The sequence below is a fragment of the Rhinopithecus roxellana genome, chromosome 17 (assembly GCF_007565055.1).
Source record: "Rhinopithecus roxellana isolate Shanxi Qingling chromosome 17, ASM756505v1, whole genome shotgun sequence".
Classification (NCBI taxonomy): domain Eukaryota; kingdom Metazoa; phylum Chordata; class Mammalia; order Primates; family Cercopithecidae; genus Rhinopithecus; species Rhinopithecus roxellana.
In genome coordinates, this window is record NC_044565.1 from 81,567,676 (window position 1) to 81,586,170 (window position 18,495).

The 18,495-nt window shown below is 39.0% G+C and overlaps 1 protein-coding gene and 1 pseudogene across 3 annotated transcripts in view; both read right to left on the reverse strand.

Annotated features, from left to right (window-relative positions):
- The window catches only part of MAP4K3 (mitogen-activated protein kinase kinase kinase kinase 3), a 186,869-nt gene that overhangs the window by 138,690 nt on the left and 29,684 nt on the right, over window positions 1-18,495 (reverse strand). The window lies entirely within an intron of this gene.
- LOC115894408 lies at window positions 5,638-5,734 on the reverse strand (annotated as a pseudogene).

Genomic DNA, 18,495 nt, shown 5'->3' on the forward strand with positions numbered 1-18,495 from the left:
TGTTCCATATCAGTAACACTTTTAAATGGTAACTAGAAGACCAAACCAATAATATGGATAAAACTTAACAGTAGCACCGAGTTTGGGAAAGGATAAGAGATCAGGTAGCCAATTCTAACTTTGCACTAAAGAAGCAATAGCAGCAGCATCTCTAGCCCAGTGGTGCTCAGACCCCAATGGGCATAAACATCTTCCAATATTTCACTTTCGAAAATAAGTTAGACTAGATATAAAATATCCTTTCGTTACAAATATCTGGAAATAGTAGACAAGACACAACAAACACTCTTTTACACGTACTCTTGAACTCACAAGCAAAGAAATTCACAGGTGGCACAAAGAGATGTAGTATAAACAGCTTTTAAAAATCTGTTAAATGTATTTACTGAATAAAATCAGAGCTGTAAACAAAAGTTCAAGCCATGACCTTAGGTTAAACTTGGAATCTAGGGACTTCAGTTTTGATTTTTATTAGATGTGGTGAAAGCTGAAATTGAGACCACTGCATAAAACCAGCAATGCCCTTGAAGAGTCACTCCCCATAGGTAGGTTGGGGAAAAGGGCTCTGTCCACAACAGGCAACTTGTTCAAATCAGGCCTTCACTAGAATCGAAGTATCTTCCCCGGAAATCCATAATTACAAGCCTACCCCCAGTTGAGTTTAGGGTTAAAATTTACACTGATTTCGAGGGCCAGGAGCCTCAAGTCAAGAAATAAATTTAAGTTGTTTCTGGGTTGGTGGTAACACAAGGCACCTGGCAAAGGGAGAAACAAATTCTCTGTAGATAAACACATCTTCTACCCATACTCCAAGAAATTACTATGTAATAATATTAGACAGATATGAGCTTAAAACAAAATTATCAAGCACAAAAGGAAACCACCAGAGCAGTAAAAACTATGAAAAACCAAATTAAATTCACAGAAGTTAAACTTTAGGAATTAAAAGATACATAACATTATAATCAAATATGCTTTAAAACTTTAAAGAAATAAAAGAAGGTATGAAATACATAGGTCAGATTTTTTTAAAGTTAACACTAGAAATAAATAAATACATGGGTCAGACACAAGAGGTTAACAAAAATGACTTGGCAGACAGGATAAAAAGAACAAAACAGAATTTCTAGAAATAAAAAATGAAATTAAAAACCTAACTGGCGTACACAGACATAAAATTAGACAAAATGGCAGCTCTGAAGCAGCAAAGAGAGCAAGAGATAGAATGAGAGATTAAGGACACGAAGAATAGAACAAGAAGATATAACATACATCTAACTAAACAAGGAAGGAAGAGAGAACCAATATTTCAAGAGACAGTGGCTGAAATTTTTCCAGAATGGGTAAAAGACATAAAACCTCAGATTCAGGAGACACAGTTCCAAGGAGAGTAAATAAACAAGAAATCCACATCTAGACACACTACATGAAACCACAAAAAAACTAAATAAAAAGAAGTGATCTTTAAAAGCACTCAGAGAAAAGGAATCAGATTATCTACAAAAGAACAACATTTAAGACTTTTTCAGAGAAAAAAGAAAGCCAGAAACACTGTAGAATATGGAGCTGAAAAAAAGTTAAGTCAATCTAGAATTATATTCTCAGGTAAAAACATCATTCAATAAATAGGGCAAAATAAAGACATTTTCTAACAAACACCAAGGGTTCACCGCCAAAAGATGTGCAATAACATATTCTTCTAAAGGATGTATTTCAGGATCAAAAAAGACTCAGAAGGAAAGTTTAAAATGCAAGGAGTAGCAAATAAACTAGCAATCTTGGGTACAGATAAACACTGATGACCGCAAAAAACAGTAATGTCTATGCAATTTTTTAAAAACTAGAACTCAAATATGGAGCAAAATACCATGGAAATGGGAAGGTGGAAGTACAGTTAAATTGCTCTAAAGACTTTACACAGTTTGGGAAATGGACAGACTTAGTGAATAGTTTGCAGTCTTAGGTTAGGTATGTATATTAAATTATTAAGAGCAACATCTAGAATAATGAAAGTAGTATATAACAGCGATTCTTTTTTTGTCTTTTTTTTTTTTTTTTTTTTTTTTTTTTTCCTTTTTGTGGAGAACGGGGTCTCGCTGTATTACCCAGGCAGGTCTCGAACTCCTGGGCTCAAGCTATCCTCCCGCCTCTGCCTCCCTGAGAGCTGGGATTACAGGCGTGAGCCACCGCGCCCGGCCAATAACAGCGATTCTTAACTGAGGGTACTACCCCCACAAAAATGGAAAGGAGGTGTTTGGAAATGTGGAGGGACATTTTGGGTAGTCTCAATAACTGGGGATGATAATAATATTTGGTAGGTAGGACCCAATGATTTTAAAAGTCCTGTTGTGCCTTCAGAGTGCCACACGATAATCATGGCCAAAATGCCAATAGCAGCCACACTGAGAAATACTGTATGCACCTACCAAAAAATGAAATTTAAACAACTCAGCATGGAAATCAAACAACTCAATACAAACCACTGGTAGATCTGCTTTAAATCACAGAGTCTTGGCTTCCACACCACACAGATTCTGAATCAGCAGATCTGAGGTGAGCCCCATGAACCTATGGTTTTAATACCACTCAAGTGACTGATTCAATCAACAGTCTATCAATCACACTTGAGAAACACCATAGTCTAACAAGGGTGAAACGGTGGATGAACGGTGTTTAAGAGACTCCCATTTCAGCGAGGCTGGAGGAAGGGATGCCCAGGGCTGAGAAAAAGTCTAACAACAGGGAGGAGGCAGTGGCAGAAATTCATGTACATATATCATTAAGTGTCCCCAAATTAGAAACTGGAGATCAGAATAAAAAGCACTTTTCTAAGTTTAACAACAATATAAGTAGAGCAGTGTTTTACATAAAATTTTTTTAAAAAATACTGAAAATAAAAATACAACAGGATAGTTTAGGCAAACATCAATAAAATAACTCAATCCACAACCTAAAAATCAATCACCCTATAAACACAATGGGAAAGTCTGTCTTCAGAAATCCTGCCCATACTCTGACCTACATACATCTCTTGAGTAATGACCTCATTCACCAATTTCTAACATCTAAGATATGACTGCCCTGGAGCAGCAGAATAGTACTTCTGAAATGTGTTACATATATTCCGGAAAAAAAAAAAGAGTTCTTGGTTACGTATTAGAAATAATACATACTATAGGCCAGGTGCGGTGGCTCAAGCCTGTAATCCCAGCACTTTGGGAGGCGGAGGCGGGCGGATCACGAGGTCAGGAGATCAGGACCATCCTGGCTAACACAGTGAAACCCCGTCTCTACTAAAAAAACACAAAAATATTAGCCACGCGTGGTGGCAGGTGCCTGCAGTCCCAGCTACGCAGGAGGCTGAAGCAGGAGAATGGTGTGAACCCAGGAGGCGAAGCTTGCAGTGAGCCGAGATCGCGCCACTGCACTCCAGGCTGGGTGACAGAGCAACACTCCATCTCAAAAAAAAAAAAAGAAAGAAAGAAAAGAAAGAAAGAATACATACTACACTGTCCTCCTAGAGATCAACTGTGCACACCAGCACATTAAAAGATTCTGAAAGTTCTGTAGCAAAGAAAACCAATTACTTTTGTTTGACTCTTCATCTCCCACCATTATTTTGACTAAGGACCCCTAAAAGCTCCCCAATTTATTAGAAAATTTAGGATTTAGAAAAATACATTCACTTAAGTAAACACTGTCTATTCACTGCTATATCCTTGGCACCTTGAACAGTGCCTGAAAGACAACAGGTGATCAAAATATGTTTGCTGAATGAGTAATTAAAATCAGTTGTGCGCTGGTAAATGTTTAAAAACACAGCTTGGGGGAATGAAGGCAGAATGAGCATTGATTTGTAACATTTTCGTGGTGTAAACACTCCCACCAAGGCAGATCACAACCTACCAACCTGGCATTTCAGAACATGGAGTTGGGAAGAGATGCTCATAATCTCACTAGTACAAAAAGTCTCCTGGACATCACTGATTAAAATGTCAAAGTGGGCCAGGTGCAGTGGCTCACGCCTGTAATCCTAGCACTCTGGGAGGCGGAGGCGGGCAGATCATGAGGTCAAGAGATGGAGACCACCCTGGCCAACACGGTGAAACTCCGCCTTTACTAAAAATACAAAAATTAGCTGGGCATGGTGGCATGCGCCTGTAGTCCCAGCTACTCAGTAGGCTGAGGTAGGAGAATGGCTGGAACCCAGGAGATGGAGGTTGCAGTAAGCCGAGATCTCACCACTCCACTCCAGCCTGGCAATAGAGCGACACTCTGACTCAAAAAAAAAAAAAACAAAAAAACAAAAAAAAAATTTACAGTGAAGCTTATTTAATGCAAATGCAGAATATTATTTCTCTAACCAATATCCCTGGGGAATGAAGACTTAAGTTTTCCAGATAATGGGATAAATGTTAAGTAAAAAATGCATATTTTTTAATTCAAAAAAGAAACACTGTACACTTATTAAATGTGTGGTACAAAATTTAACATTTTCTGTTAACTCAATATTGCCTATTATATAAATTATCTACAAAGCATCCCAAAGCGATGCTCTTAAATTAGACACATAAAGCTATTTGCCCCTATACTAAATCACATTTTTAGCCTGGGGCCCAAGGCTGGGCTTCAGTGAGCCCAAGAGTTCCTGACACTGAATACAAACTGATATATGTTTATACTTCTTGCTGAGAAAAATGTTTACAGACTCCATTAGGTGTCACTATCGTCTGAATGGGTCCCTCAAAGCTCATGTGTTGGAAACGGAATCCCCAATGTAACAGTATTGGCAGGTGGGGTGACTGGGTCATGAGGCCAGAGAATGAACTAATGTCATTTCTGAGGAAGCAGGTTGTTTATCTTGAGACTGAGTTGGTTATAAAAGTGAGTTTGGCTCCCTTCTGCTCTCTCGATCTTTCACCCTTATCCTTCCACTTTCTGCTATGGGATGACACAGTACAAAGGCCCTAACCAGATGCCATCGCCATGCTCTTGGACTTTCCAGCCTCCAAAACTGTGAGCCAAATAAATCTGTGATCTTTATAAATTACCCAGTCTCAGGTATTCCATTATAACAGCATAAAATGGACTAAGATAGGTGTCCATAAGGTTAAGAACCACTTCTCTAAGTAAATCTGGACTGTTCTGCTTACTCAACTTGAGGCATTTTGGTTTTCTCCCTCTCTCTCATCAGGCTGTTAGTGGTTATTTCTTACTGACGGTGTGTACAGTATCCCTACCTCCAATTTGTTTTGAGTTGGAGAAACTGATAAGTGAGCTCATTAGAAAATGTTTTCAGTAAATCACTGAGGACTTCACCTGTGAATGTAGAGAATAAAACACAAAAATGTACAAACCGGTGGCAAGTATGTAAAATAAACAGAATGTTTACAAAGCTGATGGTAGTCCAGATTAAGTATATTATAAAAACACAACATATTCTACCCAATAAAATCTCTTATCTCCTTAGAAGCCTTTTACTTAAAATAATTTCCATCTTACAAGAGAATATACTTTTCAAATGTATCAGTCATAAAACTTAGAACCTATCCATTTCAGAATCCCATTTTTACCTGTAGTCATTACAATCTATCCTTTTTTTTTTAAAAAAAGCTATGTATAGCAAACTTCATTTTTTAAAATTTTAATTTTTTAAAATAATTTTTGCGCAGGGCCCATGCTACTCTTCTCTATATCATTCCAATTTTAGTATATGTGCTCCCAAAGCGAGTACCAAACTACATTTTTTAAGATCACTTATGTTTAAATCTGGGGTGAATGAACCAATTTCTAGAATTTGTGCCTATTATTTGAGGGCTGGATCTGCACTTGACCTTTGGTATATGCAGCAGACTGGTTCCAGGACCCTTAAGCATACCAGAATCCACACTTGCTCAAGTCCCATAGCAGGCCCTGCAGAACCTGTGTATACAAAAAGTCAGCCATATATACATGGGTTTCACATTACACAAACACCAAGTTTGGTTGAAAAAAATCTGCATATGTGGACGTGTGTAGTTCAGGTTCAAGCCTGTGTTGTTCAAGGGTCAGTTGTATATCTTTCATTAAAATCAGTGAAATGAGAAGGACATACATATGCTTTTTCATTACACAAAATTTCAAAGTAAATTAACTTTATTTATAACTAAGCTCCATCAAGGCTTTGAACATTACTCTTACAAAGCACTCCTAGCAATATTAGAAGCTTTTGTTATGCTTTATAAAAATTTTTCTACCATTATTCCTCTCACTAAAAATCTGCCTACAACAAGAGAATGACCAATATGAATACCACTGTTTTCACATTTCTCCTGTTCCCAAGACCCTTCAACAACATCTCATTTGCTTCTGTTACTGCTGGACCTTTACTTCAATTTCATTATAGTAATCTTGGGAGAAACATGAAGGAAGAGTCAGGGAAAGGCACAACAACTTCTAAGGACACGCTATACTACAGCAAGCCTGAAATGAGGACAGCTTGCTCTAAGGTCACTTAATGGGAATGGAGAGAAATGGTTTAAAATTCTACTTTATCCCAGGTTTTCCAGATTGTGGTTCTCCAGAACAAAAATTGACAAGAGCCACATTATTTTTTGCTTAAGTAATTATTTCCAAGAATAAATAGCTATGTTTTCTGTTGTGCTTTTAATCCAGAGGTGTCTAGAACAGTCCTCAAAGGAAGGGGTGATAGTGGAGGAGGGCCATTCCTCTCCACAGAGCCGGACCTGAGCTCACTCAGTCAGCCAAGTATCAAAACAGCATATGCACAAATAAGTTATAAAAGAGCTTGGCCAGATGGACAGGAAAAACAAATGTAAGACCAGATTATGGAAAAAAGAAGAGGGCCACTTCAGGGAATAAGATAGGCAGAATGTGGTTATGATGCCAAGGATAAGACTAAACAGAAAAAGGCCTAGCAGCAACTAGATCTTTGACAATAATGAGTTTCTACCACCCTTTGTCAGTGCTATATCCTCTTCCCACAGTTTCTTGAGACTGGCCTGGAAAGGGGCTTTCCTGAGTAACAGAAGGAATCTGAATCCATCAAACTCTCTAATTATTCTTCCAGAAATAGGAAAATCACAATTTAACTCTTAACATCTGAAACAAAAATGGAACGAAAGAATGATTCCACTATGACAGCAATTATTTTTAAGGCCAGATAAAACACTAGTTCAGATACACACTGATGAAATTAAACAATCTTCCAGCATTCTAACATCCTGTTTAATTTAAAAAAAAAGAGATGGATGCCATTGTTTCCACTCAAGAGATAACACCAACTCATAATGAAGTACTAATATCATAATGTCCAAGAAACCCACCTGCAAAGGGCTCTGCTGTATAAAAATTACCAGAGGAATTAAGCAACATAGCTTGCTGCTGACAAATCTAAGCAAGTATATAAAAAGTGGATTTCACCAAACAACCTACATGCACGTACACATACACACACACATTTTTTAAATAAGGGTTTTATTCAGGCTACACAGCAAGTATTAATAAGCTTTTCCACTATCTGATAATGCTGGCTTCTTTTTAATCTGAAAAAGAAAATGGAATGCTTCTGAAACTCTTCTCTTATACAATAGAGAAATTACGTAATTTGACCTCATGAGGCTAAACTATCAGCTCCCTTTCTCACTATTAGGGTTAATTAATTTGTCTTCCTGCTTACTGCCTTTGTTCTTTTGGAATGAATGTAATTTCCCAAATATAAGACACTCCTATTTTCCTATTTATCCATTACCATTTACTGTGTCATAACAAAACTTTGTTTACTAAAACCTACTGTAGTGCTCTACATTTCATTTTTCAATTTTCTCACACTCATTATTCAAAGAATCACTCAAATATGCTACATTATTAAGGGCTCTGGGAAACACAATTAAATAATTCTTTCCATCTGTTTAGTTAAAAGGAGGGGAAGAAACTGAGATTTCAATTACTCTTCAAAGCATTTTGATATATATGCTTTATTTAAAGCCTGAAAGCTTTAGTATACAAAAGACTAGAGCGGTTAAAAAGTTCAGGATGATAGATACAGCGTTCATTATGGAGAATACATGTATACTTAAATATTAAAATATCAGAAAAAGGGAAAGGGAAATACAAATTTGGTTTTGGGGGGTTTTTGTTTGTCTGTTTTGAGACAAGATCTCACTCTGATGCACCAGCTGGAATGTAATGGCATCATCATAGCTCACTGCAGCCTCTTAACTCCTGGGCTCAAGCAATCTTCCTGCCTCAGACTCCAGAGCAGTTGGAATTACAGGCATGCACCACCATACCTGGCTAATTTTTAAATGTAGAAATGAGGTCTCACTATGTTGCCCAGGCTGGTCTCAAACTCCTGGCCTCAAGTGATCCTCCCACCTTGGCCTCACGAAGTGTTGGGATTATAGGTGTGAGCCACTGTACCTGGCCTACAAGTATTTGTATACTAATAGCTTAAGATTCCATAGTCCACTTAGGTAAAATAAAAGACAATTCAGTTTACATTTCTGAACTTCTACCAATATTTTTTACTCAAGACAATATGCTTTAACTTCAAGTTCCAAATTTTTAACATATGAAAGTAAGTGCTTCTCATAAAATAATTTTAGCAAAAATACCCAGAAACAGCATCTCTCTTCACCTCTTAGAAGAGACCAAAGAGTCATTCTTACTATCTAAGGCAAATACATCTCAATTTAAGAGATCTATTACTTGATCTAAAAGACCATTTGCTTTTGAATGATTTAGTATTATGTACTGACTATTATTGGACTTAGCTAAGTCGTAATACATACCAATAAATGGTTGGATTTCACATCCCCCTTGCCACAATCAATGACAACTTTTCATCAATTAAAAAACTTGAAATTTCAAGTCAAAATAAAGAAATGATTCTTTTTAAACTTGCTGAGGTTCACCATGCTACACATCTAAACCAGTAAAAATGGATATACCGTGTAATAAGTCTCTCAACCAAGACTTTGGTACTAAAAAAAAAAACATCCTATATAGTACTCACCAACTCCATAAAATGTGCTTTAAAACAATATTAAGAATTAGTGACTACAAACATAAGAGAATTCAGTAAGCTAGTAACCTATAAAAAGAATATACAAAGATCAATAGTCTTCATATATGTAACATATTATACACACAACAGAAGATATAAAGACTTCATTTCCAAGAGCAACTAAATATTTGCATATTTTCACTTAATCAGTAATGTGCAAACTTAAAGAAAACTTTAAAACCCTTTAAAGAAATGAAAGTAGAATTGAATGAAGAGAAAGTTAAAATCATATTCTTAGAGAGGCTAAACATCATAAAGCTATCAATTCTTCTTAAGGTATTCTAATTTATACAAACCCAATAAAAGTATCCATTTTTTTCCTCCAGGAACTAGAAAGGCTGATTCTAAAGATCTTATTGAAAAATAAACAAGCAGTAATTGCCAGGAAAACTATGAAAATGAGGAGCAATGAGAACACAGCTCTAACAACATAATTTTATATGGCCTCAACAACTAAAAGTATACGAGTGGCAAATGAATAGACAGACCAGTGGGACAAAATACAAAGTCCATAAATACGCCCATATAAAGAATTCTTAGAGGAGATAATCCAATGGAAAAACGGACAAATGTGAAAAAGAAAAGAAATACAAATGGCCCTTGAACATATGATAAGCTGAAAACAGAAATGCAAACAAAAAATATACAGTGAGACCGTGTTTCTTATCAGGCTGGCAAAATCTGATTTAAGTCCAACCACTTGTCAAGCTGTAGGAAAAGGAGGGCATTCCAAGGACCCTCATATATTGCTGCTGAAATGCAAAATGCAAGATGTATATAAAGGGAATCCAATAATATCAATCAAAATTACAGATGCATGTACCCTTTCACCTAGCAAACACCCTTCTAGGAAACAAAACCATCAGGAAACCTACATACATATGAAATACACATGTACAAGGTTAATCACTATGAAATTGCCTGTAATAGCAAAAGACTGAACAAATTCAAGTGCAAAAGGAGGACTGGTTGAATAAATTACAGCACATACCAACAAATGAATACTATACAGTAAAAAAAGAAGAAAAAAGGAAGGTCTTTATGTATTGACTGATATAAAGAGAGAGCTCCATGGAATAAAAATAAAGAAACCAGGGTGCAAAGTATTAGTATGTTATCTTGAGTCAAAGGAGGTGGAAATAAGAAAATACATTTGAATTAGCCTTTTGCATAAAGTCTAAAGGAATAAACAGAAATTAATAAAAATATAGTAATACGTATAATGAACTAAGGAGAAGGGACAGACGGGGATGGGAGGGAACAAGACTTCTCAGGGGATACTTTTTAAAAACAGCACTTTGCATTTTGAACCATGTAAATAAATGCATTTTTTATTAAAATTATAAACTAATTAAATTTGAAATAAAAAGATAAGAAATTGGTGGCATGGTTAAGATTTGGCCCAAAAAATTTACTAAACCATGGTGTAAGTCTTTCCTTTGATGGCTCCAGGAATAATTAAAATAATAATAATTGGCCAGGCATGGTGGCTCACGCCTGTAACCCCAGCACTTTGGGAGGCCGAGGTGGGTGGATCACTTGAGGTCAAGAGTTCGAGACCAGCCTGGCCAACATGGCAAAACCCTGTCTCTATCAAAAAATATGAGTATTAGCCAGGTGTGGTGGTGCACACCTATAGCCCCAGCTACTCGGGAGACTGAGGAAGGAGAATCGCTTGAACCCAGGAGGCGGAGGTTGCAGTGAGCTGAGATCATGCCATTGCACTCCAGCCTGAGAGACAAAGCAAGACTCTGTCTCCTTAAAAAAAGAAGAGGAAGAAAAATTGTGTGAAACATAAACATCACAAATGCAATCACACTTGTCAACATGCTCATACTAAATTTCCAATCTATCAATTAAAACTAAAGAATGTACTATGCTTTGACAACTTATATTGTACTATGTAACAAAAAGCACATTGTTTACCTTGTTCAAGCTATAGTTGTACTTTATATGTCACTAAGAAGTCAGCAAGGCTGGGCGCGGTGGCTCACGCCTGTAATCCCAGCACTTTGGGAGGCCGAGGCGGGCGGATCATGAGGTCAGGAGATGGAGACCACAGGGAAACCCCGTCTCTACTAAAAATACAAAAAAAAATTAGCCGGGCGCGGTGGCGGGGGCCTGTAGTCCCAGCTACTCGGGAGGCTGAGGCAGGAGAATGGCGGGAACCCGGGAGGCGGAGCTTGCAGTGAGCCGAGATCACGCTACTGCACTCCAGCCTGGGCGACAGAGCTAGACTCCATCTCAAAAAAAAAAAAAAAAAAAAAAAAAGTCAGCAAGAAGAGTACCACTTGCGACAGGCAGTAAATACTTCAGACGACACAGACAAAGGTTTTTAGTAATAGCCAGTTTAGTGCAGGTCAGGCTAGGATTATGCTAAAACGGTCAGGCTTAAGGTAGTGTGCAGCAGCCTCCAGTCCAGTCAAATAATTGCCTACGGGGAAAGGCAATTTCCAATACACATCACATCTCTTCAAAAAAATAAAAACACATGGGAATCATCTCATTTCCATCTTTGAGGTGACTTGGGAGTTTTGTTTAAGCCAAGAGGAAGACAAAAGTCTACATGTAGCACCTCAGTAACATAAATGAGTGCAGCTCATTTTCAAGTATTTTAGGAACTTAGGTAGTTAAATGAAAGGATTTGAGGCTATATTTTAGTGAAGCCTGCCTAGCTACCTAGCAGCAGGGTCAGACAAGCCTGGCAATGATTTTTAGAGAATCAGAATCTAAGCCACAGCCATATCACTCAGAGAAATCTGAGTTCTTACATAGAAACTATGCCAAAAAGTTAAGGGCTCCTGTTACAAGCATACATTTTAGTGTTTATTACAAGAGACTGCTGTTTAAGTAGGATCTTTGTTCTCATATCTAACTAAGATCTAGCCGGGTACATAATATTTATATGGGGGAGGGTTTAATGTGGTTTAAAAAGAGGGTATTTTACATTTCTGGAAACATTTAAAGGCACGCTCACAGAAAGAAAAACAAGCTGGTAAGTTTATAAGACAATTTACCCAGACTTCAGTAAGCTCAGACCCATATAACCAACTAGACAATGCTACCGAAACCCATGTACCTCAAATTAATCCCCCCCAAAAACCCTGCTGTTCCTTAGGTGTAGTGACACCACCCAACACCTTGCAATTGCCCAAGGGAGAACCCTGTAACCCAGCACCTTAACCCTCCTATCCCTCCATTCATGGAATTATAAATGTCTGTTGTACGTTTTTAACTTACCTGTTTCTATTACTAGTGCCCTAGAGTTCAGGCCACCATAATCTCTTCTCTGGAATACTATAGTCTCCAGTCTTGACTCCACCATCCATGCATCGAAGTTTTCACATTTATTAGCATAACTTGCTCATAATATTACCTTTTAAAGTACTGCTAAATTAGTGGGTATGCTCTCTTTATATTTGCAATAATAATTAACAAATAATACTTATGCCTTCTCTTTTATTTCTTGGGTGTTCTTACCAGGTTTTTCTTTTTTACATATCTTTTCAAATGTTGAGCTTGAGTTTTATTGATCCCCCGCTCTCTGTCTTCCCCTTCATTTAGTTCCTGTTCCTCCTTATTATTTACATTTCCAGTGCCTATGAGTTTGCTCTCTTTTTAATTCCTTGGTGTTCACACTTAATCATTTTATTTTCTAAATAAATGAATTTATTATTATAAATTACGACTGGAAGTCCTGCTTTATTTATATCTATAGCTTTAATCGTTTTTCATCAAAATAGATACTGTATAATTTTCACTGTAATTTCGTCTTTAACTATATGAGTAATACAGTAATTTTTAGCTTCCAAAACAAAGGTATCTGGCCAAAATACAGTAGCAGAAAGCAGCTATACCCTTTCACCTAAGAAAAAGCTTTAAAAATGAACAAAACATATAACAGTCTTTAGATATGAAACATCAGTCAGCACACTACAGTGATTCCTTAAAAAAGAAAAATAAAATCCTACAGAGCTTCACAATTGTCCCGGCGTATATTCTAGAGACAGTTTCCAGGCCTCGGTGCAGGGCAAGGGAACCCAGATGAAGCCTGATGGTCATCCTAAGTTGAGAAGATGAAGCTAAGAATACAGGAAAACGAAGAAAGCTAGAATTTGTAGGACAGAGTACCAAAACAGAGAGAACTATACAGACAGGAAGGGGAGGGGGGTGTCCATCTTCATCTCAAAATTTCAGCTCAACACCAATCCCCATTCCTTGAGGAAACACACAAGGCCTAGAGCAGAGCCACCAGAAAGGAAGAGAGAGAACAATTACCAAAGATGTTTAAGTGTTGGGAATAGTTCATGCTCTCATCAGCCAGACTGGAAAACTTCATAATTTAAGAGACACCAGGTAGGATACTCAAAAGAATACTGTCTTAGTATTGGGGAAAATTAGCTCTAGGCTGCTAGCTGCTCTTTTCCCACCTAACTGAGCTTCAAAATAATACTTGCAAGGCCCCACACTGTGGTTCATGCCTGTAATCCTAGCACTTTGGGAGGCCAAGGCAAGTGGATCGCTTGAGCTGAGGAGTTTGAGATCAGCCTGGGTAACATGGCGAAACCCGTCTCTACAAAAAATACAAAAAAACAGCCAGGCATGGTGGCCCATGCCTGTAGTCTCAGCTACTTGGGGCACTTAGGTGGGTGTTTTGCTTGAGCAGGAGAGGTTGAGGCTGCAGTGAGCCAAGATGGCACTACTGTACTCCAGCCTGGGTGACAGGAGTGTGACCCTATCTCAGAAAAAACAAATAAATACAACAATCTGTTTCTAAAGTAATTTCACTGCACCACAGAAAAAAGTCCTAGAATACTAACAGGAATACAAAAATATCCAGGGCATAAAGTAAAATTCACAATGTCTGAAATACAATAAAAATTACTAATCATGTAAAAAATTAAGAAAATACAACCCATAAGAAGAAAAATCAATAAAACAGATTCAAAAATAGAATTAGTAGACAGAGACATTAAACTAGCTATTATAACTGCATTCCATATGTGCAAGAAGTAAAGACTAAGCCAGTTAAACAGAAACACAGAATATGAAAAAAACCCAAATCATATTAATACATGAAAACTAAAATAACTAAGATTAAAATACGATGGATAGAATAACAGCAGATCAGACACCACAGAAGAAAAGATTAGTGAACTTGAAAAAAATGGTAATAGAAACTACAGTCTTTTTTCTGTCTGGAAAAAATGAACAGAGAGCATCAGTTAGTTGTGGGACAACTTCAAATAGACAAAGAAACAGGTAGGCTGGGCGCGGTGGCTCAAGCCTGTAATCCCAGCACTTTGGGAGGCCGAGATGGGCGGATCACGAGGTCAGGAGATCGAGACCATCCTGGCTAACACGGTGAAACCCCGTCTCTACTAAAAACTACAAAAAAAAACTAGCCGGGCAAGGTGGCAGCACCTGTAGTCCCAGCTACTCGGGAGGCTGAGGCAGGAGAATGACATGAACCCGGGAGGTGGAGCTTGCAGTGAGCTGAGATCCGGCCACAGCACTCCAGCCTGGGTGACAGAGCGAGACTCCGTCTCAAAAAAAAAAAAAAAAAAAAAGAAAGAAACAGGTAAAGATCAAAAATTTTTTGATTAATTGCCAAATTTTTTCCAATTTTGATGAAAACCATAAACCTATACCTCCAAGAACTTTAATGAACTCCCAGCAAGAGAAATGTGCAGAAAGCTACGTTAAGACATATCATAATCAAATTGCTTATAAAGAGAAATATATCAAAATTTGTGATATGCAGTTAAAACAGTACTTAGAAGGAAACACAGCGACAAATGCCCATATAAGGAAGAAAAAGAAAGGAAACAGGAAATCAGTCACTTCAGTTTCCACCTTAAGAAACTAAAGTGGCCGGGTGCGGTGGCTCAAGCCTGTAATCACAGCACTTTGGGAGGCCGAGACGGGCGGATCACGAGGTCAGGAGATCGAGACCATCCTGGCTAACATGGTGAAACCCCATCTCTACTAAAAAATACAAAAAAGTAGCCAGGCGAGGTGGCGGGCGCCTGTAGTCCTAGCTACTCAGGAGGCTGAGGCAGGAGAATGGCGTAAACCCGGGAGGCGGAGCTTGCAGTGAGCTGAGATCTGGATACTGCACTCCAGCCTGGGCGACAGAGCGAGACCCCGTCTCAAAAAAAAAAAAAAAAAAAGACTCCTTCTACCTGAGAAAAGCAGAGAGAAGAATAAAGGGGACTTTGTCTTTCACCTTAGGTACCAGCTCAGCCACAGTGGGGTAGAGCACCAAGTGGGCTCTTGGAGTCCCTAATTCCAGGCCTTGGCTCTTGGATAGCATACCTGCACTGGGGCAGAAGGGAGCCCGCTGCCCTGAATGGTGAGTCCTAGGCCTGGCAGCACTCCCACAAGCTGACTGGAGAACCCTTGGGTCTTAAGTGAACATCTAGCAGCAGCCTGACAGTACTCCCCATGGGCCTGTAGTGGTGGTGGCCAATGGGTGAGGATCCTCTGCCTGTGGAAAGGGGAGGGAGGAATGGGAAAGACCGCATTTCACAGTTTGAGTACCAGCTCAGCCACAGTGGAATAAAACACCAGGAAGATTTCTGAGGTTTCTTTGAGATGGAGTTTCGCTCTTGTTGCCCAGGCTGGAGTGCAACAGTGCAACGGCGCAATCTCGGCTCATCGCAACCTCTGCCTCCTGGGTTCAAGCGATTCTCCTGCCTCAGCTTCCTAAGTAGCTGGGATTATAGACTTGCACCACCACACCTGGCTAATTTTGTATTTTTAGTGGAGACAGGGTTTCTCCATGTTGGTCAGGCTGGTCTCGAACTCCTGACCTCGGGTGATCCACCCGCCGTAGCCTCCCAAAGTGCTGGGATTACAGGTGTGAGCCACGGCGCCCGGCCGATTTCTGAGGGTTCTAACTCCAGTCCCTGGCTCCCAGATGGCATCTCTGGACTCACCTGGGGCCTAGAGGAACTCCTCAACCTGAAGGGTAGGACACAAGCCTGGCTGGCTTCACCACCTGCTGATTATAGATACCGAGGGTCTTGAGCAAACATAGGCTGTAGCCAGGTAGGGGTCACAGCGGGCCTTGGGCAACACCCAGTGCTGTGCTGGCTTCTGGTCTGACCTAGCACAGTCCCAGTACTGGTGGCCACAGAGAACCTTGTGTCACCCCTCCCCCAGCTCCAGGCAGCTCAGAACAGAGAGAGAAATGCCGCTTATTTAGGAAAAAGTAAAGGAAGAGAATAAGAGACTGCCTATAATACAGGGAATTCTTTTGGATCTTATTGAAGACCACCAAGGACGTAACTCCACAACTCTGCAAGAACTACAGTGCTACTGGGCTTGGGTTTCCCCTTACTGCAGGTGCAGCTTAGATTACAAAATCCAAGTCCTTCTGAATATCTGCAAGGCCTTCCCAAGAAAGACAAGTACAAACAACCCCAGACTAGAAAGACTACAAGAAATAACTAACTCTTCAATGCCCAGACACAAACAAACACCCATAAGCATCAAGACCATCCAAGAAAACATGACCTCACCAAACAAACTAAATAAGACACCAAGGCCAGGCACGATGCCCACACCAGTAATCCCAACACTTTGGGAGGCCGAGGCAGGCAGACGACTTGAGCCCAGGAATTCAAGACCAGTCTGGGCAACATGTTGAAATGCCGTGTCTACAAAAAATACAAACATTAGCCAGCTGCAGTGGTGTGCACCTGTGGTCCCATCTACTTGGGAGGCTGAGGTGGGAGGATCACCTGTGCCTAGGAGGTAGAGGTTGCAGTGAGCCAAGATCATGCCACTGCACTACAGCCTGGGCGACAGAGTGAGTTCCTGTCTCAAAAAATAAAACAAACTAAAAAAGACACCAGGGGCCAATCCTGGAGAAACCAAGATATATGACCTTTTAGAAAGAGACTTCAAAATAGCTGTTTGCAGGAAACTAAAAAAAATTCACAATAACTCAGAGAAGGAATTCAGAATCCTATCAGATAAATTTCACAAAGACACTGAAATAATTAAATAGAATCAAGCAGAAATTCTGCAGTTGAAAAGGCAACAGGCATACTGAAGAGCACATCAGAGTCTCTTAATAGCAAAACTGATCAAGCAGAAGAATGAAAGAGTGAGCTTGAAGACACGCTATTTGAAAACAGAGGAGACAAACGAAGAATTAAAAAAACAAGCACACCTGCAAGATCTAGAAAAAAGCCTCAAAAGGGCAAATCCAAGAGTTACTGGCCTTAAAGAGGAGGCAGAGAAAGACACAGGGGTAGAAAGTTTATTCAAAACACCAGCAGATTTAACCCAAAGAAGACTACCTCAAGACACTGAATACTCAAACTCCCAAAGGTCAAGGATAAAGGACGCTTTAAGTAGCAAGAGGAAAGAAAACATACACTGGAGATCTAATACATCTGACAGCAGACTTTTCAGTGGGAGCCTTACAGGCCAGGAGAGAGAGGCATGACATAAAGTGAGGAAGGAAAAAAATCTTTTGCCCTGCAATAATATATTCAGCAAAAATATCCCTCAAACATGAAGTAGAAATCAAGACTTTCCAGACAAACAAAGACTGAGAGATTTCATTAACACCAGACCTGTCCTACAAGAAATGCTAAAGGGAGTACTTTGATTAGAAAGAAGAGAATGTTAATCAGCAACAAGAAATCATCTGAAGGTATAAAACTCACTGGCAATAGTACACAGAAAAACAGAATATTACAACACTAATTGCGGTATGTAAACTACTCTTAAGTAGAAAAACTAAAAGAAAAGAATACTCAATTGAGGCTAGCATTATTGTGGTAACAAGACACAGACGTTACAAGAAAGCTACAGACAACTATACCTCATGAACATAAAAAATTCTTAAAATTTAGCAAATCAAATACAATGTTAGAAGGGATAATACATCATGATCAAGTGGTATTTATCCCAAGAATACAAGGTTTAGTATTAGAAAAATCGATCAGTATAATTCACCATATTAACAGACCAAAAATGAACAAAAATTGGTCATCTCCACAGAATAAAAAAGTAAATAAATAAAATCTAAAATCCGTTCCTGATACAAACTGAGCAAACAGGAAATAAAGAGAACTGTGCCAATCTAGCAAATCGCATATACAGAAGACCTAACGCTAACACCAAAGGAAATGGTGAAAGCCTAAATAGTATCTTCCTAAGAGCAGGAACAAGGGAAGAATATCTGCTCTCACCACTTCTATTAACAACTTAAAGGAAAAAAAAAAGGATTTAAAGTTGGAGAATGCCAGCAAAGAATGGTTTGATAATTTGAAAAAGTGGTTTGGCTTAAAAACATCAAGAAAACAGAAGCAGCAGCTACTGCCAACCAAGAGGCAGCAGGGGAGTTCCCAGACACCATTAAGAAAATCATTCAGGAGAAAGGTTATCTGCCTAAACAGAGGGGGTGT